Below are 24,082 nucleotides of genomic sequence, written 5' to 3'. Positions count from 1 at the left end.
CATCCTGGCTAACACAGTGAAACCCCGTCTCTACTAAAAATACAAAAAAAAATTAGCCGGGCGTGGTGGTGGGTGCCTGTAGGCCCAGCTACACGGGAGGCTGAGGCATGAGAATGGTGTGAACTCGGGGAGCGGAGCTTGCAGTGAGCCAAGATCGCGTCACTGCACTGCAGCCTGGGCGACAGAGCGAGACTCTGTCTCAAAAAAAAAAAAGAAAGAAATACACTGAACTTTGTCCCTGGTTCCCAGCACAGAGATCCTAATACCTTGAGAATTTCCTGAGTAGCAGAAGTGAGTCCCTTTTGACCCCACCGGAGCTTATGCTAATGAGGTGACTTAGGGTGGGGGCCCCGGGACTGGTCACCAGGAGCACAGGTGTCTGAGAAGGTGGGAACTTCTGGCCCTACTTGCTGAGCTCCGGAAGGTACCGGAGATTAAGCTCTATAAAAACTCTTGCACAGGCCGGGCGCGGTGGCTCACGCCTGTAATCCCAGCACTTTGGGAGGCTGAGGCAGGTGAATCACCTGAGGTCAGGAGTTCGAGACCAGCCTGACCAACATGGTGAAACCCCATCTCTACTAAAAATACAAAAATTAGCCCGCATGGTGACACGCACCTATAATCCCAGCTACTCGGGAGGCTGAGGCAGGAAAATCGCTTGAATCCGGGAGGCAGAGGTTGCAGTGAGCCAAGACTGTGCCATTGAACTCCAGCCTGGGCCATAAGAGCAAAACTCTATCTTGAAAAAAAAAATGTTAACTTTATGTTACGTGTATTTTACCTCCATAAAGGAAATAAAAAGAACCTCTTATTCTCAACGCCTCACAAGGGTTCAGGATCCACTTCATGGAGAGGAAAACACTGAAGGCAAAAGGCCAACATGTACAGGCATGCAGCGGGGACAGAAGAGCCTCCGATCTTCAGTTTTTGTCAAAAGCCACCTCCTGAGGTCCATGTGACACAGCCTGTGGGGAGTGGCTGCCGCGAGGATGGGCACACGCTCTCCTCACACGTGTGTGTATACCGTCTCCCATCCTGCCGGCTGCCTTTGCTGATGTCTGTGCCAGAAGCAATGTGACTTTAACAGATGCACCCATTCTCCTGCTGAGAAAACTGAGACCAGACCAGCAGCCACTGGCGGCAGAGCCAGGACCAGGAGGAAGCCAGGCTGGCCATTCGGTTCTTCCTGCTCAGCCTCCTCCATCCCCTCCACAAACACTGTTTGTTTGAAAGGCAGGACTGGACTGAGAGGGATGTTGCTCGGGGCCCGTCTCACCATCCACAGAACACTCCTCATTCTCCTTGTCCCCAGCTCAACGGCCAGAGAAGGCAACAAGGCAGGCTGAAATTAGCTTAGCAACAGTCACCATGCAAAATTACTCAGGAATAAAATAAAAACATGCATTATGCGTCCTGGTTGAACCATAAAATGCTGTGACCAGTAAAAGCATCAAAACCCAATGTGAGGCCAGGCGTGGTGGGTCATGCCTGTAATCCCAGCACTTTGAGAGGCCGAGGAGGCTGGCAGATCACTTGAGGTCAGGAGTTCTAGACCAGCCTGGTCAACATGGTGAAACCGCATCTCTACTAAAAACATAAAAATTAGCTGGGACATGATGAAACCCCATCTCTACTAAAAATATAAAACTTAGCTGGGTGTGGTGGCATGCACCTATAGTCCCTGCTACTCCAGAGGCTGAGGTAGGAGAGTTGCTTGAACCTGGGAGGTGGAGGTTGCAGTGAGCCGAGATTGCACTTGGCTTGCGCCCGGCTCCAGTAGGCAACTTACAAAACCGTGAACTAAATAAATCAGGGTCAGCAAGCAGCTGCCCACGGGCCAATTCTAGCCCAAACCTGTTTTCATAAGCAAAGTTTTACTGGAACACAGCTGTGTCCATTCCTTCCCGCATTGCCTTTGACTGCTTTTTTGGGGAGACGCTGCACAGCGCACAAGCACAACATTTTTACTCCAGCCTGGGTGACAGAGTGAGACTCTGTCTCAAAACAAACCGATAAACAAAACCCAATGTGGCACCTCTATAGTTCTGTGAGGTCTTTCTGTGCCCAGAGGGCAACAGTGCAGGCAGCGGCCAGGAGGGACTTGGCGCAGGCGGGACTGCGCTGCGGGCCTGGGAGGCTGTCACAGTATCAGTCGTGCCTCCTAGATCTACCATCTTGGGAAGTCTTCTCCCACAACGACCCTGGAAACGGTCACTGTGTTCGCTCCGGCCATGTCAATAAACCCAAAGAGACAACGGCAGCAAATGTGATGCAAGCAGAAGCTGCAGACCATGGCATCCTGAAGTTCCCCCTCTTGCTGCCCTCAGGAGCCCAGAACCACCAAGCAGCCAGTGGGCAAGGAGGACTGAGTCCAGGGACTGAGCCTGGCTCTAGTGGGCAACTTGCAGAACAATGAGCTAAATAAATCAGGGTCGGCGAGTGACCGCCCATGGGCCAATTCTAGCCCAAGCCTGTTTTTATAAGTAGTTTTTACTGGAACACAGCCGTGCCCATTCATTCATGTATTGCCTTTGACTGCTTTTTTGGAGAGACACTGCCCAGCACGCAAACACAACATATTTACTATCTGGCCCTGAAATGAACAGGTGTTTCACCCTTTGTTTGGGGTGGTCTGTTATGCAGCAAAGGTTAACTAACACGACTCTCAACTTAACAGTTGCTTATTAGATAGGTGTCGTTACCTCCAACCTAAAGATCAGGAAGCCAAGGCCTACAGCGAAGGATCCAGTCACTCACCCAGGTCACATCGTGGCACTTACGGGGAGGCTCCGGCAAAGCAGGAGTTAACCCTGTCTGTCTAAACCAAAGGCCCCAAGCCCACCACAATGCAGGCTTTATGGAAGGGTCCCTAACGGAGTCACTAGCTGTACAGCCTACCCCATCTCCCCTTCCCAGGCCCCCCGCCCCTTTCTCTTCAGTAAAACATGGCAGGATAAGATTTCCAACAAACAAAGGCTCATCCATGTCAGGAAAAGCCACTGAGGACCACAAAGGCCGACAAGGACGAACACACACCACTACCCAGGCTCACGGGTAGCAGAGCAACCCAGTCACCTGGAGTTCCCACAGGATGAGGGGGGCCCCTCCCAAGGGGCTCTCCCTTTGACACACAGACTCACCTCTGTCCCCAGGCACTGCACACATGCACACATGGATTGAGGGTGGGACTGGGGGGGGGGCAAGGTTGCAGATGTCCCTTGCACAAGCTGGGGGGCTGCCGCTGGGCACCCCATCATCCTGAGTCCCTGAACCCTGTGCACTCATGAAGCCCACGTGGGAGGCTCTGCAGAGAACAGGTAGAGGCCACAGCATACCTGCTCTGCCTGTAACAGGACCTGTGTGCCAACCTGAGATCTCAACAGGCCAGTGGGCAGCCCTGACAAGACAGGCACTTAATAGACCCAACAATCCACATGTGGCACAGGTCGCATGGACACAGACGATGCAGACGTCACCACTAAAGACAGTAAGAACAGTGGCAGTACGTGGATGCTTACCGTAGTCTCAGTTTTACAAAATTGCCTTATTTAATGCTCACAGTTACCAGAAATATGTTAGTACCCCCGTTTCACGGATAAGAAAACCAAGGCCTAGAGAGGCCAACTGGGCTGTCCAAGGTCACACAGCAGCACGGCAGAGCTGCTCTGCACTGCAATGTACCACTTACTACAGCAAGGAAAATGAACCCAACACTCCCCAAAGCCCAGAGATGTCGGGGTAAGAGCGGAGAGGCCAGAGGCCCCTCCTGGCCAGTGCTATGCTCCCTCTGTGGCCCAAATTCTCCAGGCAGATCACCCGTCACCACGGCCTAGAGAACAGGGTGCTGAAACACGGTGACACTCAACTCTGCTGGGCAAATGCACCGTCTACGGCCAGAGCTTGCTGGAGTCAATCAGCAGAAGTGTTAAAGAGCTGGGGCCCTCTGTGTCTTCTCTGTCCCCACGCTGACTGCACCTGCTGCAGAGGACTCTCCCCAGAAGAGGGGCTGTCCAGACACAGAGTCACAGGGACAGACTTCATTCATGGGAAGGTCCAACTCACGGTTTCACAAGCATTTTGTTCACAAACACCCAGGAGGCTTGAGGAAGGACTGACTGTCAACATGTCAACAGATGACCAGGAGGGGCCGCCAGGCAGGCCAAGAGGGAGGACTCACTGGAGTGAAGGAGACTAAATGCTCCCGTCCCTTTCCATTCTACTACATGGGTAATGTGCTACGTGGGTTCAAAGCCCCAGCCAATGCACCTCTCTGGAGCTCAGTTTCCCCTTCTGTGAAATGGGCATTAAAATACTCCCAGACAGCAACTGGTGATTCCATGAGACCATATGCACGAAGCTCCTGGCACACAGCAGGTACTGAAATGGCCTCCAACAATGTCTGCAGATAATACATTAACGATAATGATGATGACTGACTGACTGAGCTACCTACAAAGATACAGGTCACTCTATGTTATTACTGCATTGTTAATGGTCAATTTTTTTCTTTTTTGAGACAGGGCCTCACTATGCTGCCCAGCCTGGAGTGTACTGGCACCATCTCAGCTCACAGCAGCCTCAACCTTTCCAGGCTCAGTGATCCTTCCACATCAGCCTCCCGAGAAGCTGGGGCTACAGGCACACACCACAATGCCCAGCTAATATTTGTTTTTTGTTTTGTTTTGTTTTCTAGAGACAGGGTTTCACCATACTGCCCAGGCTGGTCTCAAACTGCTCTTAAGCAAGCCACCTACCCACATCGGCCTCCCAGAGTGGTGGGACTACAGGCAAGAGCCACCGCACCTGACCAAGAAGTCATTTTTGCCTCTACATGTGGAGTGTCCTGCAGCTGGCGGGCTGGTCTGTTACCTCGGGGGCATTTCCTTTCGTTCAGAAAATCACCCACCCCACCCCAGGCCACTGAGCCCACCAGGCACAGGCTACATCTCGCAGGGCATCTGCCAGGTGTCTCAAGCAACTGCACATCCCTGGGAGCTGGGCAAACACTCAGTGGTGGCCAGAAAGCCATCTGAAGATCCAAGGGCCTCCGTGAATGTTCAATAGTAATATGATACTAATTCTAGACTGCTAGAATTAGTAATATGACACTAATAGTAATAATTACTAACAGTAATAGGATACTTTTAGACTGCTAAAATTAGTAATATGATACTAATAGTAATAATTACTAACAGTAATATGATACTTTTAGACTGCTAAAATTAGTGATATGATTCTAATGGTAATAATTACTAACAGTAATATGATACTAATTCTAGACTGCTAAAATTAGTAATATGACACCAATAGTAATAATTACTAACAGTAATATGATACTAATTCTAGACTGCTAAAATTAGTAATATGATACTAATAGTAATAATTACTAACAGTAATATGATACTAATTCTAGACTGCTAAAATTAGTAATATGATTCTAATGGTAATAATTACTAACAGTAATATGATACTAATTCTAGACTGCTAAAATTAGTAATATGATTCTAATGGTATTACTAACAGTAATATGATACTAATTCTAGACTGCTAAAATTAGTAATATGATTCTAATAGTAATAATTACTAACAGAAATATGATACTAATTCTAGACTGCTTCTGGTAAGAACCTCGTTCTTCTGGAGAATGAACTCCAGAAGCTATTTAACCAGGCTTGGTCTATGAAGAGCCTGCCACAGGGTACTGGGAGGCTTATCAGCACAGGGATTCTCTGATCCAGCATAAAACCTGCTGCAGGACCCAGACACGGTACATCTTCTCCCAAGTTCCATTGTTCTCCAAGAGGTTTGGACCTGGACTGTCCAGAGCCAGCAGTGCAGAACCCTGATTAATTCTCAGTGAGCTCTGGGGTCCTGCCCACACTCAGGTCTCTCTGAGTGACAAGCCGTGACAAGCTGTCCTAGCCCATCCTCTCTCCCTAGCCCCTCTCCTGTTCCTCCAACGAGAGTCTTGGCTGCTAACTCAAAGGAAGCATGTCAGCAGGAAGGCAACTCCATCCGAGGGTGAGAAGGTGGCGGTGGAAGCAGGGCCACTGCAGGGCAGGGGGCCAAGCAAGAAGGGGCAGACCCCAGCCCCTGGAGAAGGAAGGTTACAAATCCATGCTGCCCCATAGCAATATAATTGGAGTCACAAATGTAATTTTAAATTTCCTAGGAGCCACGTCAAAAAAATAAAATGGGCTGGGCATGTTGGCTCATGCCCATAAACACCAATACTTTGGGAGGCTGAGGTGGGAGGATCGCTTGAGCTCAGGAGTTTGAGGCCAGCCTGGGCAACATAGGGAGCCCCTTCCAAAAAAAAAATAGCCAGGTGTGGTGCTGTGCACCTGTAGTCTGTGCGTCTGTGGTCCCAGCTCCTCGGGAGGCTGAGGTGAGAGGATTGCTTGAGCCAGGGAGATCCACTCAGAAAATGGAAAGCTGAGTGGTGGATGAACCGGAACTGGGAGAAGCTTTGTATGAATCAGAGAAAATGCAAGTTAAAAGGAGACACCATTTCCCACCCATTAGACTGGCAAATATCAGGCAACACCAAGTCTTGCTGAGGAGGAGGGGTCCAGGGAGTTTCCACACCATGCGGGTGGGATTGTAACTTGGTACAACCCCCGAGAGAGCAATTTGAGAACACTGGCAAAAGTTAGCTCTGTGCATGGTGAAAGCTCCGGGGTAGGCAACTTCTCGTCTAAGGAGGTATCCAGGGAAGCCCCGGCAGGCCCTGCGGAGAAGAATGTTTCCTGCAGCACGGTCTGAAAGAACAAGATCCTGAAAACAACCCAAATGTCAACAGGAAGAGAAAGAATAAAATGGGGTTAACCATTCCATAGAATGTATAAACCGAGCTACATGATCAACTCAGGGTGGATTTTTTAAAGTGGCTATTAAGAAAACTTCAAGGCAAAGCTTTCAGGGAGTGGGAAGTACCTGGACACCCCGCTTTTCCCGCCCCACACAGGCGACCCAAGGCCCCATGAGACAAACAAATACGTACCTTCGCCAGCAACTGCACATGAGATCGACAAATGACCCATTGCACAATCAGCCCACATTTAAGATCATGAGGCAACCGGAAAGCATCTAATCAGTTCATCAGCTACATTTTGCAGGAGACACTCTCTCCCCTGCTACTGTCTCTGGTCCCTGTCTTTCTTGGTCCTACCCTAGGCTAGGGTTGAACCCACAAAGATCAGACATCCCCAGTAGGTTCCCAGGGAGTAGGTTCCCAGGGAGCAGCACCTTGCCTCACTGGAAGACACCGGACATGGGAAAAAGTCTGTCCCACAATTTCTCCCACACTCAGGGTCACCCTTGCTTTCTCCTGAGACCCACGAAGAAAGGTGGGGCCTCCTTCTCTGAGACACCAGCCTGGGCTGGAGCGAGTGGGTAAAAGACCTCAGCTTTAGTATCTCAAGACCGGATGGGCCTGGGGCTGGACACTGCTTTAGAAGGTGTTTTCTGAAAGCAAGGACTCAAGATATTTCCATGCCCACGTTCGCAGTAGCATCATGCACAACAGCCAAAGGGTGACGCCACCCAGGTCCCCATGGATGGACGACTGTATAAACAAAATGTGGTCCATCCACACAACGGAATATTACTCAGCCACAAAAAGGAAGGAAATTCTGACACACGCTACAACATGGATGAGGCTTGAGAACATTATGCGGAGTGAATTAAGCCAGACTCAAAAAGATAAACACTGCATGATTCCACTTGGATGAGGTCCCTACAGAAGCCAAAGAGACAGGAAACAGACTGGTGGTCACTAGGGGCTGGGAGAAGGGGGATGGTTTGCTAGTGATTAGTGGGGAAGTAGTTTCAGTTTTGCAAGCTGAAGAGTTCTACAGGTAGATGGTGACGATGGCGGCACAGCAAGGTGAGTGTCCTTAATGCCTCAGAACTACACACCTAAAAATGGTGAAAAGGGTACCCTTCTATGTTACAGGTATTTTTGCATGATTTATAAAATGTGCATTGGGAAAAAAAGTGCTCTCATATTAATTTCCACTGAACTCCTCCTCTATCACGCATCGCTTCCTTCACCTCCTTTAAGTGTTTGCTCAAGGACCACTTCCTCAGTGCGGCCCGCACCGACCGCCCTGCTAAAACAGCAGCCCCTTTGGCTCCCAGTCCCCACCAGCAAGCTCTCCCTTCCTCCCGCACGGCATCACTGCTTCTTTATGATCTCCCTTAATTATTGTTTGCTCCCCAGTGAGGGTGTCAACCCTACAGGGGCAGAAATATTTGTCTGGTTCACTGTTGTATCCCAGAGTCTAGAGCAGCCTAGCAGATATCTGCAGCACACGCCACAAAAGACGGCAGAATACGCATTCTTCTCAAGGGCACATGGAACATTCTCCAGGAGAGGCCTCATGCCCGGCCATAAAACAGCCTCATTAAACATCAGCAAGACTGAAATTATACAAATAATGTTCTCCAACCACGATGGAATGAAATTTGAAATCCATTTTACAAATGCACAAATATGTGGAAATTAAACAACACACAAACAGCCAATGGGTCAAAGAATAAACGACAGGGAAATTGGAAAACACTTTGAAACGAGTGAAAAAGAAGACAAAACATATCAAAACTTATGGAATACAATTAAAGCAGTACTTAAAGGAAATTCAGATCTGTAAATGTCTCTATTAAAAAGAAGAAAAATCTCAAATCAGTAACCAAAACCTTCCACCTTGTGAAAGTCAGAAAAAGAATGGGAAACTGAAACTGAGCAAGCAGAAGGAAGGAAATAATAAAGGTTAGGGCTGAAGTTAATGAAATCTAGGCTAGAAAAACAATAAAGAAAATCAATAAAACTATAAGTTGGTTATTTGAAGAGATCAACAAAATTGACAAACCTTAGCTGGAATGATCAAGAAAAGAAGGGAAGACTCAAATCATCAAACTCAGAAATGAAAGAAGGGATATTATTACCAACTTACAGACTTAAAAGGAATCAGGCCGGGCTCAGTGGCTCATGCCTGTCATCCCAGCACTTTGGGAGGCCGAGGCAGGCGGATCACGAGGTCCGGAGATCAAGACCATCCTGGCTAACACAGTGAAACCCCGTCTCTACTAAAGATACAAAAAAATTAGCCAGGCCTGGTGGCAGATGCCTGTAGTCCCAGCTACTCAGGAGGCTGAGTCAGGAGAATGACGTAAGCCCAGGAGGTGGAGCTTGCAGTGAGCCAAGATCGCACCACTGCACTCCAGCCTGGGCAACAGAGCAAGACTCTATCTCAAAAATAATAATAATAATGAGATGGTGCTACAAACAGCTACACAGCAACCGAATCAGAGAAACTCACTTGAAGTGGACACATTTCTGATGGGACACAAACTAACAAACTTGACTCAAGAAGAAACAGAAAATCTAAAAAGACCTATGACAAGTAGAGATCCAATTAATAATTTTAAAAGTTTTCACAAAGAAACGCCTACGCCCAGATGGCTTTATTGGTGAATTCTATCAAACATTTAAAGAAGAATGAAGGCCAATTTTGCATAAACTTTTCAGAAAAAAAATGGAAGACAATGCTTCCCAAGTCATCTTACAAGGCCAATATTACTCTGATACCAAAACTAGACTTCACAAGAAAACTACAGGCTTCCTCTGGCAGCCAAACACCTACAAAGTCCTCTCCGCTCTCCTGTCTACACTTGCAAGCTTGCCTCACTCTACGAATTGGCCAGGCTGCTCTCCCAGAGTCTCCTAAGTCACCTCAGGCTCTGCCAGCCTCCTTGACCCCACAGCCTGGAAGGTGCCCCTGCATGCTTCCAACATCCTAGACTCCACAATCAGAAGGCCTGCCCCTGGGGTGGGAACCACCTGGTGCTGTCTGAAGCCCCCAACTAAACTCCACAGAAATATCCTGAACGACAAGGGACATGTAACATTCAAAGCATCCCCTGGACCACATGGCAAAGCCAGCTTTCAAACCAGACCCATGCACTGACAAGGTGGATCCCATGCTCCTCCCAGAGGCTCTCAGCGTGCAGCCCCAGGAACCAGCCTATTCGAGAGATCTATGAAGTCAAACCATTCTCATCATAACACTGAGATGTGAGCTGCTTTTTCAAGCTCATCCTCTCCCAAGTGCACAACGGAAGCTACAGAACGTGTGATATTGCAACTAGCTGACTGCAGGAGCAGATACGGGAACCCAGCTGTCTTCCATTAAACCTGACAGCAAAAAGACTGCAAAAATGTTAAACAATGTCACTCTTCTCACCAAGTCTTTTTTGTTGTTGTAGAGATGGACTCTCACTCTGTTGCCCAGGCTAGAGTGCAGTGGTGCAATCTTGGCTCACTGCAACCTCTGCCTCCTGGGTTCAAGTGATTCTTGTGCCTCAGCCTCCTGAGTAGCTGGGACTCCAAGTGTGCCCCACTGTGCCTAGCTAATTTTTGTATTTTTAGTGGAGATGGGGTTTCACCATTTTGGCTAGGCTGGTCTTGAACTCCTGACCTCAAGTGATCCACCCGCCTCAGCCTCCCAAAGTGCTGGGATTACAGGTGTGAGCCACTGCACTATTTTTTTTTCTCACTCTGTCACCCAGGCTAGAGTACAGTGGCGTGATCACAGCTCACTGCAACATCAACCTCTCAGGCTCAGGTAATCCTCCCACCTCAGCCTCCTGAGTAGCTGGGACCACAGATGCGTGCCACTACACCTGGCTAATTTTTTTATTTTTTGTAGAGACAGGGTCTCATTATATTGCCTAGGCTGGTCTCAAATTGCTGGCCTTAAGCAATCCTCCTGCCTTGGCCTCCCAAAGTGCTGGGATTACAGGCCTGAGCCACCTCAACCAGCCTCACCAAATGTTTTTCTTGTTTTGAAAAGAGTTGTTTTTCATAAAAACACATTATTTATACCAACATGTAATGAGTTTATTACTATTTTTAAATGCATTAATAAATATTTTTAAATTCTAACAGCATAACAATAGATTAGTGCTCATACACAGCAAGCTTCTGGGTCCTTCAACATTCTAAGAGAGCAAAAAAGGTTCCTTAAGCTAAAAGTCTGACAACCACTGCGCTACCTCATCTGCTTTACCTGAAAGCGAACAGAAAGATAAACTGGCGTGCCACCTAGGAGGCGACCTGGAGGCCGGAGAAGCGAGCGGTGCCTTCCTCTGCACAGTGCAGTGGGCAGCCGCCTGGTGTGGATCCCAGCTGGGCCACAAGACCTTCGGCAAGTTCAGCCACTGGAGCTGAATGACCCTCGAGGGAGGGAAAGTCCAGAACCAGGATGAGGGGCCGTAGCAACGCCATCCGGTCAGTATCTTCCCCTGCCAACGTCCCCTGGTCCATGCTTGGTGCCACTGAAGGACCTTGAAATGCAGATAGGAGCAAGACGTGGTGCCTTTCCTGGGGACCTGTCCATGTGGTGAGGAGGGGTCAGACAGGAGCCAGCTGGCCCAGGGGCAAACGCCTCTGGTTTGCAGGCCCCTGCACGGGAAGGGGGTAGCGGAGCAGATTCTTCAAATTCCAGGGACATTTGTGGGGGGCGGCAGGAAAAACATGGACAGGAACGGCTGAGCCCTATGCTCTCAGGGGTACAAATGAGGGCGTGGAAGCATCCCCCTCCCCTCCCCAAGAAGCCTGCCTTCTCCCCAGGGAAGGAATCCAGGGCAGGATTTTCAGGAAAGACAGGCTCAGAGGCTCATTTCCCACTGCCCAGGAGCCCGGAAGTCTGTGTCAGCTCCAGGCCTGGAAACCCAGGATGCCCTGCACCCCATTCCCTGGCCCTAAGCCTCCCAGGACCCACCCCAGTGGACCAGGGACCAGGCTGCCAGCTGTCCAGACTCTCGGCCATTCCCCCTCCCACCTCGACTCTAGGTGCTGACTCTGGATTCTCCTCGAGAAGCGGAGGGGCCTGATGAGCCAGAGTGAGGAGGACGTGGGGCAGGACACCCCCAAGTCTGCAGGGAGGTAGCAAAGCCTGGCAGTATCCAGAGCACACTGCGGGTATCACCTGTCACTGCCTTCACATTGGTATCATTACTCTCCCCAGGTAAGAATCACCTGCAGGACCCCGAGTGCAGGTGTAATCTTGTGAACCAAGATCTTTTCCCTTACAGAGGTCCCTTTCAAACTGAGGTGCAAGGACCCTTTCCAAGTGGACCCAGCTCAGTCTAAAGGGTAGCCAAGTCTTTCCTGAAATTGCTCAGTGGAGAGAGGCCTTGGGTCCCCCTGCCCACCTCCCCTCCCCAACACCCCAGGAGCTCTTTTACATAGGAAAGGCACTGCTATCCCCCAGAAGCTGGTGAGGTGGCGGTGCAGCCCCAGAAGAGCCCTCCTGATACCAAACAAAAGGGCTAATGCAACTAGGGCTTCAATTAAAACACCAAAAACACCCACTGCCTTCTCAGAGATGCAGCTCCAGTAACAGCTCCCCTTTTCCATTTCTAAAAATCTGTAATATATTTATAGTTTTTGACCACCTGTGCCCCAGCAATGACTGTACAGCTTTTTTCAATTCAGAAGTAATTTTTTTAAATACTTAGCAACTTCAGGTCACGGGAAATTTTATGAAAGTCAATTTATGTATATTTTTCATGCAGAGAAGTATGCTAAGTTGATTAATAAAAGACCCATGAGCATAAAAGTCTATTACATTAGGATAAAATTCTTTGGGGGAAGTGGCTGTATAAATTCAAGAAGAGAAAAGAACGATGAAAATGTCCTAAAGCTCACTTACGTATCTGTCAAGGAAAAGTGGATGTGAGTCACGATGGGTTTATATTACAGTGAGTAAAGAGTTAGGCAACAGTTCCTTTTAAAATATTGATATTTGCCCTCACAGAGGTACCGTAGCCTTTACAAATATTTAAACCTATGAAGAAAAATTTTAGATGTTGACTTTAAAATGTGTAAGAAGCCTGGTAAATGATGAATGGCATAATCTGAACGTTTGCTGGCAATTCTTTCAGCTTTGCTGGATATTTGAATTTTTCATAAGAAATTGTTGCAGAGAACAAGCAACAATTGAGAGAACAAGCTGTTTTTTTAAAACACTTTTAGGGAGGGACAAAAAAAAATGCAAGAAGCGGGCCCCAGCCCAGCAGGGCCAAGGCAGGGTTTATGACCTCAAATGCACACCTCCTGGGGGGGGTCTCTGGCGAGGCCTTTCTAAGTCCAGCAACTCAGGGCTGCTCCAGCTGATCTTCCTCTTCCTCTGGGGGGCTCCCGTGCTGCCTTTCTGCCGCATCAGAATTTCTAGGACGGGGAGCTAGGAGCCCTTCCACACTCCACCATTTCGAATCTGCAGCCTCAGATTGGGAGTTTGTGGCCTAATTCCATTCACACACCCCTCACTGAGCTAACCCCAGAGTAGCTACCACACCCAGCAAGGACAATTTTCAAACACCGTCCCCAGTCACGCTCTGGTGCAGTGCCGGGTTCAGCAATGACATCTGGCAGCCAATCGGGGAGCCCAGCATGTCCCTGCTGCTGCCCGCTAACTCCTGGCAGCCCCACAGGCTTTTAAGAGCTTAATCTCCCAGGGAGCGAGCTGCATTTCAACCAGTCCCTCCCTGAAGGTCCATCCCCAGGGTACGTGCATCTAGAGAGACCCAGTCTATGGTCCCTAAACCCAAGGCAGGCTCTGGGTACTGGGCATGGGCCCATCTTCCCATACCCTGCAAAGAACGGAAACCCTCGAATGCAGGAAAGGCTTGCATCAGAAGCACCTGTACCCCGAAGCCCAGCGTCCGTACTGGAGCCACGGCCAATGAGACAGCCGTCCATCAGCAGCATCAAACCAGTCCTTGAATCTGCTTTCCACAATGCAAAACGTGGAGCACATCAAGAAGTCTAATGAGAAACTGGTTTTCACCTGCTGACCGCAGCGCTATTTCACAGCACGGGAACGAGAAGACTAATTTTCTAACCGCTGCCTAGCAGCTTTCTCCAGCTGGGTAGTGTGCATTTAACCACGGGGCGGTGCGGGGTCAAGGGCTCCCCTACCCGCTAGCTATGTGGGCTAAGGCAAGCGGCTTCACTCCTCTGAGCTTCAAGCTCCTGATCTGTGAAATGGGAATCGTAATGAATCGGAGCTGCCTCCTTGGACTTCTGTGAGATTTACTGAGGGAATAAATAGCAAGAGTATGGCACTAATGCCAACCAAAAGGAAAATGTTCGGTGAGAGTCTCACTATGCACACTGCAGCTGCTGACATTATTGTGACTAGCATGTGGCTCTGTCCCCACCCCAGGAACAAGGACTGAATCGTTCTGCCAAGGGCCCATGTTCAGTCCCAGGAGGACACAAACAACCCGGGCCTCTTCCAAGGGTTTGTATAGCCCCACCCCACGCTGGGTTGGGGACCCCTTCTATGCCCTACAGCACTCAATGGTCAGCTCCATCACAAGCCCTGTCACAACACGGACTAACTGGACTGTCCAGTCACGCCTCTTCCTCCCCATTATCCTAGAAGCTCCCTGAGGCAGCCCTTGCGGCCAGTCCAGGCTTGGATGCGGCAGCAGGCCCTCAGATGATTATTCATGCGGAAACAAACAAATACACCCTATTTATCCTCTGACCATCAGAGAATGACAGGCCTCTCATTTTGGGTGGGAGGTTAGGTGCAGTGGCCAAGTCACAAAGGTCACTCAGCCCTGGGGGGCTGCAGGCTCCAGGCCCTGCACTAATATGCTCACGGCCTCTCAAGAAGTGGTTCATTCTCCCGGTGCCCAGGCCAGTGGCGAGGGGTGGGGGACTCCAGAGATGGAGAAGACCCGCCTTCGTCTGGAGCTATCCTCCCTTCTCCTTCCCTTTCTTCCAGATTCCCCAGTCTATAGACACGGAGAGGGTCAAGAATTTTGCTGGAGGTCATGTGAAGGCAAGAAGATCTAAAGAGTCCCTCCCTGGGGCTCACAGTCCTAGTTACAGGACAACTGGAAGCTCCTGAAGAGGCTGTGCGAATCCATTTCCAGTTTTTCTCAGCCACACCCTTCCTGCTGCCCTAAGACTCCAGGTACAACAGCCCCAGGTGAAAGCTCCAGCTTGAGTTTACAAAGCAGGAGGCTGGAATTGCAGGCAGGTGAGACCTCAGGTGTCCAGGCCCAGAACTCCTTTAGAGTAGGAGGCACGACCTCAGGCCCCGCAGCAACTCCCAAGCTGAGCCCCACTTTAGAAAAGTCCTCATCCCTCATCAGGACTGACCCTCTCTCATCAGGACAGAACTCTCTCATCTGCAACTCTGTTACGTATTTGGAAATAAGGCAAGTATGCTAAAGCACTGCCTTCCCATAAAAAGCCATTTTTAGGAGTGTGTTCCTGTATACTGATCAATTTCCAGTCCGTTTTTCTCTCCCATCTTTTTCCTCTTCACTAATGATATACAAAATGCAATGCAGTCTCAGAATCCCTTTACCTTCCTCTGGGCAGCGCTCACATCTGATATCACCCGGTAGACCCTGGCCTAGACCAAGACCCCTAGAAGCCAGCATGGGCCCAGCATGGGCCCTAAGCACCCGAATGAAGAAATGAATGAATGAAAAATCTCCTTGAAACTCACCCAAATAGGAATAGGGCTTTCTATAGCAGACTGTACTTGGAGACAGTACGCAGAAAAGATCCCCCACACAGACCACAACCCTCCCGTGGGGTGGGGGGTAATCTAATTTGTTAAAAGCAGCCAAGTGCTGTCAACCGAGGCCTCTGGGATCATCTTTATGGGCGAAATCACCTACTCTTAAAGAGCTACCTTTGATACCTGAATTCCAACCTCCTTCCAAAGGCACCCAAAGAAGCACCAAGCTTTCCACCCAATTTTCCTTCCAGGAAAACCAGGAATTCCTGGGTGTGATAATGGAATCAGAGGCCTTAGACAGTGCTTCCCAGGAGCTGGATCATGTAGGCACTCACTGGGACACCCAGATTCCTATCAGGACAAGGGTCTTCCTCAAACCCCCTTAGAGGACAGCGATATCCGGCATAGAAACCCACAGCTCCCACCTACCAATCCCCCTCTTAGAGCGGCCACAACGGCTTTCCCCAAGAATTAACACTGAACCCAGACGGGGGCCAAGCTCACTCCACTCTCGCAGGCTCAACCCTGTTAGGACCCTCAACCTTGTTTCCAACCCACAAGTAGTTGGAAAACTCCAAAAGCAATCGGCCCAGAGGCTGTTCTGGACCTGCTGAAACCGCTGGGGCGCCGGGCTCGGTGCCTAGTGCGTAGTAGGGCGTCACTAATTATGGGATGCGGACCGCAGGGCACCCGGCTGAAGGCTGAACCTGTTAGGTCCTTTTCCAGGGGCGCAGAACTTCCCCGTAGCTGGGTCTGCAAAACCGAGGTTCACATCCCAGGTAGAGATCAAATCGCCCTCCCACACTGGGGGACTTCCGAAATTACCTCTCTGGATCTGGCAGCTTAATTAGCTGATTGGCCTCATTAACGTTCGAACTTGAGTTTCAAACGAAAAACGAGGTCACGCAACTATCCAATTTACTACCCTGAATTTCCATCCGAAAACCACTTTATTTTCGGATGGCCTCTGAGGACGCCCAGGCCTTTGCCCGCAGCTGCCAGCCCCCGAGGGCCCTACGTACTTTAGCTTGACCCCCCCCCACGCCCCCCACCTGCCTGGCCCGAGCGCCTTCTCAGTTCCAGGCGCCCCGAGCCCCTTTAAAAGCTCAGTTGCGAAAACCCACGGTCACCTGCACCATCCTTCCTCCCTCTGGGTGCTCCAGCCCCACGGAAAGGCAAGCCTCGCCCACGCGCTCACCCACCTCGAGCAGGGTGTCCGCAAGCAGACCCGCCTGGAGGGCGCCGCGCTGCACCCCCACCCCAAGCCCCAGAACCCGGGCGGGGAGGTCCACCCCAGCCCCCGCATTCCCCCGAACCCGGGCGGCGAGGCCCGCTGCGGTGGTCGCACCTGCTGGCTCAGTCCGGCTGCCCCAGCCCAGGTGGCGAGTGCGCTGTCGGCGTCTCCGGGAGCGCTCCCCACGCCTGGCGCCCCGGGCCGGGGCCACCCGGTGCAGGCGCCTGGGCCGCGGGCTGCGCGGGCGGAGCTGCCCGGCCGCCGGGGAGGAGGGATGCCCGGGCGAAAGTTGCCAGGGAAACTTGATCAACTCGAGCGCGCCGGTGCCAGCTTCCTGCATAATTCACTGACGGTGGCGGCCGGGCTGCGCCCGCCGGGTCTCCCTATCCCAGTTGGTGAGCACGGCGGGCCGGGGTCGGGCACCCGGCTGTGGCTCAGCGCGACCCCGGGACCTGGGCGCCCGACCCGCCACCCCCGGGCCCGCACCAGGCGCGCCGGCCCCGGCCTCTCCGCGACAGCTGCTGCTGCCGCCGCGCGCGCCTGAATGGGAGCTCTGAGTGCAGGGCCAGGGTGACCGCAGCGGGGTCTCGGGGGACCTGGCGGCCACGGTTCGGGTCTCCGCCCCCGCGCGCCACCTGGCGGCCCCGAGCCAGCTCCTCCGCTGGGCTCCCTGGCCCGGGTGCTAGGGCTGGCAGTCGGCGACCTGGGGCAAGGAGACCACGGGAGCGCGGCGGAGGTCGCGCCACACGCGCTGTTCCAGAGGAAGGGGCAGGACGCGCCAGAGACTACGGGGTCCGTGCACGCAGGGACAAAGCGGGGGCTCCTTCCTGCGCTCTGAGCCCACGCCGCTTCCAAAGCTTTCGACACCGGCCCCAGCCCGGGAAGAAAGGCACGCGGGGGGAGGAGCTCTCTACGGAAAATCGACCCCCACCTGGACACGCGGCTCCCTCCCCTCAGCGCCCACCTCTCCAGCCTCTCTGGGTCTAGGACTGCGCTTACCCGGTAGCGGGTGCTCCGGGAATCGAGACGCACCCAAAATGCCGTCAGTGAGCAAGGTGGGGTGCCCAAGGGCCACCTTCCGTCCTCCCCGGCCCGCGCCCTGCGTCCCTAGCCGCCGCCTCACCTGGCTCGGCGAGTCGGGGGCGGGTCCGAGCCCCCCGGGAGCGCCGGCGTCCGCGCACACCTGGCTCGGCCGCTGGAAGCCGAGCGGCGCCGCGCCCAGCCCCGCCGGAGCGCGGGAGCCGCCACCACCGCTCAGGTGCAGGGGGTGGGGAAGGACCCGGCCCCGCCCGGCACGGGCGCTGGCTCCGGCGAGGGTGGGGGAGGGGCCCTCTCGCCGCCCAAAGGACGCGTACGGCCCAGGACCCGCGGGCCACCCGCCCTGGATCCCCGCCCCCGGCCCGGCCCCGCTCCTGCTCCCGCCCGCGGCTGCGGCTCGGGCGCGCGCGTGGGGTCTGTTGTGGCAACCCCGGGAGACCGCGGGGCGCCCTGGCCGCCTCCGCCCCGCCCCGGGCTGCATGGCTCACGCACCTCCCCCTCCCCGGCCAAAGCCGGCGGACGAGAAAGTCCCTGAATTTTGTCAAGTCCGGTTGGGTCTGCACGATTATCCCGAACGCAGCTGGCTCCCGCTACAGAGTATTTATAATAATAGGATTCGGAAATAGAGGCCGCCTGCACATCAAAACGTTTGCAGAGCAAATGAAAACTTTGTACCCAGGTAATAACGCCAGCGTCTGCTGCCCAGGCCACCAGGTCTGGGGCGCCTTCCGCCCAGGGGTGCACAACGGTGTCTCCGCCAGCTGCCCTCCAAGCCAAAAACAGCCAGGGGGTGGGGTGGGGGGAGCAAAAGCCAACGGCTCGGGTGAATCCCAGAGGCCAAAGGCACCCTCCGGAGACTCCCAGGAATCCTGTTATTATCCAGGACTCCGGATTGCTAGGTTTGCGGAAGCCCGAAGGGGCGGATCCTGAGCTTGGAGCTGTGGCCGATGTGTGAGCTAGATTTTCTCAAGGCCTTGATCATTCACTAGGAATCTCCCCCAGTACAAGCTGCGTGTTTCTGAGTAAGCTCTTGAGGTCTCTCTGTTCTGGGTTTTCCAGTATTCTGGAAGGGGTGGGTAAGGATCAGAGTCCAGGCTGTGAAGTAGAACAACTGTCTCCAGAACCCTGGAGCCTGGCATTATGCAAACCCAAAACTGTGCCCCCCACATAGACAGACAGAGAGAGAGAGAGAGAGTGTGTGTGTGTGTGTGTGTCAGTCAGTCTATCTTACAGGACATGCCTGAGAGGTTTGCATGGGCTGGTGACTTCAACATACCAAAGGCAAAGTTAAATATTTGCTCTAGATACTTTTTTTTCCTGCTTGCATAATTGTCCCACATTTCAAAGAAATCTTTAAAAGCACTTAGGTTAAAAAAAAAAAAAAAAAAAAGTTGTGTTTTGGGCCTGCCTGAATATTTCAGGACACACATGGAGTAAATATTGTAATTCCTTGAGGGCAGCTGCCTTATGCAAACGTCTTTCTCGTGGCTGCTTCCTTAAGCATACACTTGATAAAATATTTGTCGAATGAATAAAGGAGGCAATCAAATAATAATAATAATCCCCAAAACAGGAAGAAGGACATCCTCACAGGATCCTGCAGGCATCCTTTCTTTGGCATGGAAGCTGGGGCGCCCGGGAGGGGTGTCAGCAGGGCAATCGGATGTTCTTTGGGTTGGCGAGTGGCAGATGCAAGACCTGGGTTGCAGGGAGTGGGGGTGGGGGCTCTACCTTTCCGTAACAGTCCGTCAGTACCCTCCCCACCAAAGAAGGCAAGTCATCTGAATAAAGTGTATTTACCCTTCAAACCCAGCTCAAAGACCTATCCTCAAGATATTTCCCTCCTCTCACCAGATCCCCACCCCCGGAATGCCCCTTCCTAGGTTTCTAGAACCACCACTGCAGATAGCAAAGGAGGCAGCTGGTCACAGTTCAATCGTGAACACTTTCCTGCTATCTCCATGCAAGGTTTAAGGCCAGTGCCATTCTGCTATCTCCAAGAAATACTCCCCTAGGGACGCAGGCCTCTGCCAGCCTCACCTAAGTGGACACCCCTTGGGCCATCCCCCTCCAGTCCTTCTGATCTGTTAGCCAACAAGAGCGCTGTGTGAGAGCCCCGGCATTCGGCATTTTAAGGACAGCATCCTGCTTACGCCCCAGTTTCTTTGTGTCTGTTTAGAGATATCCAGTTCAGCCTTGTACTCTGATGAAGCAACATCCTTCAAGTCTGTAAAAATCTCTTATGATCCCAAAACAAAGAAAATCAAGGTTGCAGGTGATGGATATACTCATTTCCCTGATTTGATCATTACACATTGTATACGTGTATCAACATCTCACACTGGACCCCATACATACATACAGTTATGTGTCAACTAAAAGTATTGACAGCCAAAAAAAAAAAAAAAGCCTCTTATGAAAAGGTTCAGGGTCAGATAACACTGCCACAGTGCCTTTATTCACACCTTAACGCCCTGGGCAGGCATCTCAGGTTGAGAGGAACACCTACCCCCCAGTGCTCATTTGACGTAGGACCTCTTTTGGCATTCTAATTTCTGGTGGGCCCATAGCCACACACACCACCAAATGCCTTGTTTTAGGTTCAGTTTAGGAAAAGGAGACATGACCCTCCGGTTTTGTTTCTGGAAGCTGCTTTCCAGGATTCACCAGGTTTTGCAGAAAGGGGTAAGGTTTTCCATCTAATCATCTTCTCTTTTTTCTTGTCCGACCTGAACCATGAAACCGTCAGCCACCTCTGCGGAGTGCACGCTGTGTGGTCCTGAGCACGCCAGAACTTTCTGGGAAGAGTAACTGTTTTATAGAGAACTAGAAACTGGGACACCGTACCATCAGGGATGTGAGATACAGCCACCTTTTCGGTCCTGGGGAAAACATATTTTGTGGCTTAGATTAACCCAGATGCTCACCGCCTTCAGCAGCAGTCCCTCCCTTCCCCCCCAGAGAAGCTCCTGGGTTTGAGGCTTATGTATTAAGAGTTGGAGGCCTGCACATCTTCAGAGAACGGTTCCTAGACAGCCCGAGTGGCAGTGGCCTAACCCAAGGCAACCCTGTTGTTTAACAGGCAGGAAGCTGAGGTGCATGGAGGGGAGGAGACTCACTCAAGGGCACGAGGTCAGGGCCACACAGGCAGGTGTGCACAGGTGAACCCATGAAGCCAGATAAAGGCAAGCACACACAGGTGAAGTCAAGTAAAGGCAGGTGTGCCCAAGTAAAGGTAGGTGCTCTGGCCAGCAAGTCTGCTGCATCCCCTTGTCCCTGCCAGATTCTCCCATGCTTTTGCAATTTTTTTTCCTGCTTGTTTTCTAATACAGCAAGAGGTCCACTTCCCTCCTGTTCCCTCCCATGTCAAGTACTGGAAAATTCACTCGTTTCTCCATAATTTCATGACAACTTCTAATTCAATCACATAAACCTGATGCTGTAAGGATTCCCAGGTTTTACAAGCCCTCTCACTCCTGTGCAGAAGTGCCTCTCACGTCTCACCTCTGTAGCTTACTGTGGACTTTTATTCCTCTCCATTAATTTTCCATGAGCTTACGTGGATGGATTTGCGGAGAAAAGCCTCCTGGGACTTTGAATGTAAGCGTCTTGGCTGCTACCTGGGAGATTGGAGGGAGAGTTTCTGTCTCCTGGAATCTGAGCTGATGAGAGGGAATGATCTGAAGCTTTTCCTGCTGCACTGGAGCGGGAGGATGTGGGAAGCAGCAGGCAGGAGGGAAAGCTGCAGGACAGGGTCTGCCGGGCTTCCCAGCCAGGCCATGGTCTCTTCCCTTGAGGCCCACGTCCAGAACGAGGGTATCGTCCACCTTCTCCCAGGTCTCCCGTGGGGGTGCAGGGCATCCTGTAGAATGGAGGAGTTAATTCCCCGAGGGGCCACTTCTAGTCCTTGTGGAAGCAGAGCTGGGAGACTGGGAGAGGGAGCTGCTCTCCACTCTGCAGGTGAACTGTCCTGCTGGGGCACATTGTCTGGCTTCTAGGAAGGGCCTTTGTAGCCTCCGTTGTTTACAGCAGGGGCCAGGACAAAACACCTTTATTTGGAGATGGCCGCCTTCTGCATCTCCCTTCCGCTGCTCCCTGGAGTCAGCTCTCAAATAGAGGAGCCTGCATCCAAGTCCTTGTTTCAGGGAAAGCATTGAGGGGAAACCCAAAATAATACAGTGTCCCCTAACCCTCTATTACAGGGGATACTTCCAAGACCCCCAGTGGATGCTCAAAACTGCAGGTAGTACTGACCCGGTATATACTATTTTTCTATCTCTTGATCCGGACGGGCGGGTAGTGTATGCTGCATGGAGACACTGGACAAAGGGATGGTTCACATCCAGGGAGGGATGGGGCCAGATGCCCTGAGGTTTCATCACACTGCTCAGAATAGCACACAGTTTAAAACTTACTGTTTATTGATGGGATTTTTCATTTAATATTTCCATACCTTCGTTGACCTGGGGTAACTGAGGCCACAGAGAGTAAAACTGTGGATAGGGGGCACTATTATATTAAAAACTGTCTTGTGAGGCCAGGCACGGTGGCTCATGCCTGTAATCCCAGCACTTTGGGAGGCTGAGGCAGGCAGATCACCTGTGGTCAGGAGTTTGAGACCAGCCTGGCCAACATGGCGAAACCCCGTCTCTACTAAAAATACAAAAAATTAGCCAGGCGTGGTGGCGGGCGCCTGTAATCCCATCTACTCCGGAGGCTGAGGCATGAGAATCACTTGAACCGGGGTGGAATGGAGGTTGCAATGAGCCGAGATCACACCACTGCACTCCAGCCTGGGCGACACAGCAAGACTCTGTCTCAAAACAGATAAACAAAACAAAAAAACCTGTCTTGTGTCATGGGTCAGATCCGCCTGAAGTCACCAGCAGGCCATGTGAGTTGAGGCTTGCGTGAAGGAACCTTAAGGAGGGAGCGGGTTCAGCTGATCCAAATCACTATCAGCAACTTGATGCTATTATTGGGAAATGAAACATATTGGCCGGGCGTGGTGGCTCATGCCTATAATCCCAGCACTTTGGGAGGCCAAGGCGGGTGGATCACTTGAGGTCAAGAGTTCTAAACCAGCCTGGCCAACACAGCGAAATGCTGTCTGTATTAAAAATACAAAAATTACCCGGGCATGGTGGTGCATGCCTGTAATCCCAGCTACTCGGAAGGCTAAAGCATGAGAATCAATTGAACCTGGGGAGGTGGAGGTTGCAGTGAGCCGAGATCATGCCACTGCACTCTAGCCCAGAGGGGAAACTGTGAAAGAAAGAGAGAGAGAAAGAGAGAAAGAAAGAGAAAGGAAGGAAGGAGAGAAGAAGAGAAGGAAAGAAATAGGGAAAGGGAAAGGAAGGGAGGAAGACAGGAAGGAAGGAAGGAATCAGAGGATCCCATTACAACCAACTCACAACCCTTGGGGTTTTTTGGCCAAGCAAGGAAAGAAGCAAAACTTTTAAAATGATCAACAGACAGAATACATCAAGGCTTTACAAAAACAGCACACCGTGACTAAGCAAGGTTTAGCCAAGTAATGCTGGAATATTTCAGTATTAGCAAACCTATTAGGAAATATGTTTGATCAATAACATTTCTTGGTTAAAAAAAGAAATCGTGTGAGAATATTTTAGTATTATTCAATTTTGTATATCAAACCGGCACTATGTCCAATATGAAATGCTGAATTGCCCTCATTCAATTCAGGAACCAGAACTGTGATGCTGCTAATATTACCAGAACTTAACATTTCTCTAAAATGATAGCCAATGCAATTGAATAAGAAAATTAAACAAGAGACATTACTAGCACTTAGCATATCTCTAAATGCTCCCAATGCAATCGAATAAGAAGAATAAGCATGGGAACAGAGGAGGCAAATTTACCATTTGGGGAGGTGCTATGATTTTCTTGATTAAAAATCTAAGCAAATACACTGAAACTGAAAGTTCATGGAGGAGTTTAGTAAGCAGACTATTCAAAAGCACTAGCTTTTCTTCACAGGAACAACACGTCAGAAATACAAAAAATAAAAATAAAACCATAACTCCTGGTATCAACAAGACAAAAAGAAAAATATGCCAAGACAAATATAATGAGAATATTTCTAGGCCTATAAGAAAAAACATACTAAAAACCTTCTAGAGGAAAAGAAAAAAAAAAGTAGAATGAGCAAAAAACAAGCATAAGATTGTGGTTAAGAAGCGGGACTGTTAAGCCAAACTGCCTGATTTCAAATCCCAGCTCTACCACCCAT

At 51.0% G+C, this 24,082-nt stretch overlaps 1 protein-coding gene across 7 annotated transcripts in view; it reads right to left on the bottom strand.

Moving 5' to 3' along the window:
* SHANK2 (SH3 and multiple ankyrin repeat domains 2) overlaps positions 1–18,057 on the bottom strand; it is a 666,634-nt gene extending 648,577 nt beyond the window's left edge. For 6 of the 7 annotated variants that reach the window (XM_065527817.2, XM_074012927.1, XM_074012925.1 and 3 more), the window contains exon 1: positions 17,912–18,057. The gene's annotated coding sequence lies outside the window, so the exon portion shown is untranslated. Of the gene's footprint in view, positions 1–16,902; positions 17,350–17,911 lie in introns of those variants that run through there. The other variant, XM_065527819.2, reaches the window with a different exon arrangement.
* Between the last annotated feature and the right edge of the window lie 6,025 nt (positions 18,058–24,082).

The sequence above is a fragment of the Macaca fascicularis genome, chromosome 14 (genome assembly GCF_037993035.2).
Source record: "Macaca fascicularis isolate 582-1 chromosome 14, T2T-MFA8v1.1".
Classification (NCBI taxonomy): domain Eukaryota; kingdom Metazoa; phylum Chordata; class Mammalia; order Primates; family Cercopithecidae; genus Macaca; species Macaca fascicularis.
This window is presented reverse-complemented; position numbering and strand designations above follow the sequence as displayed.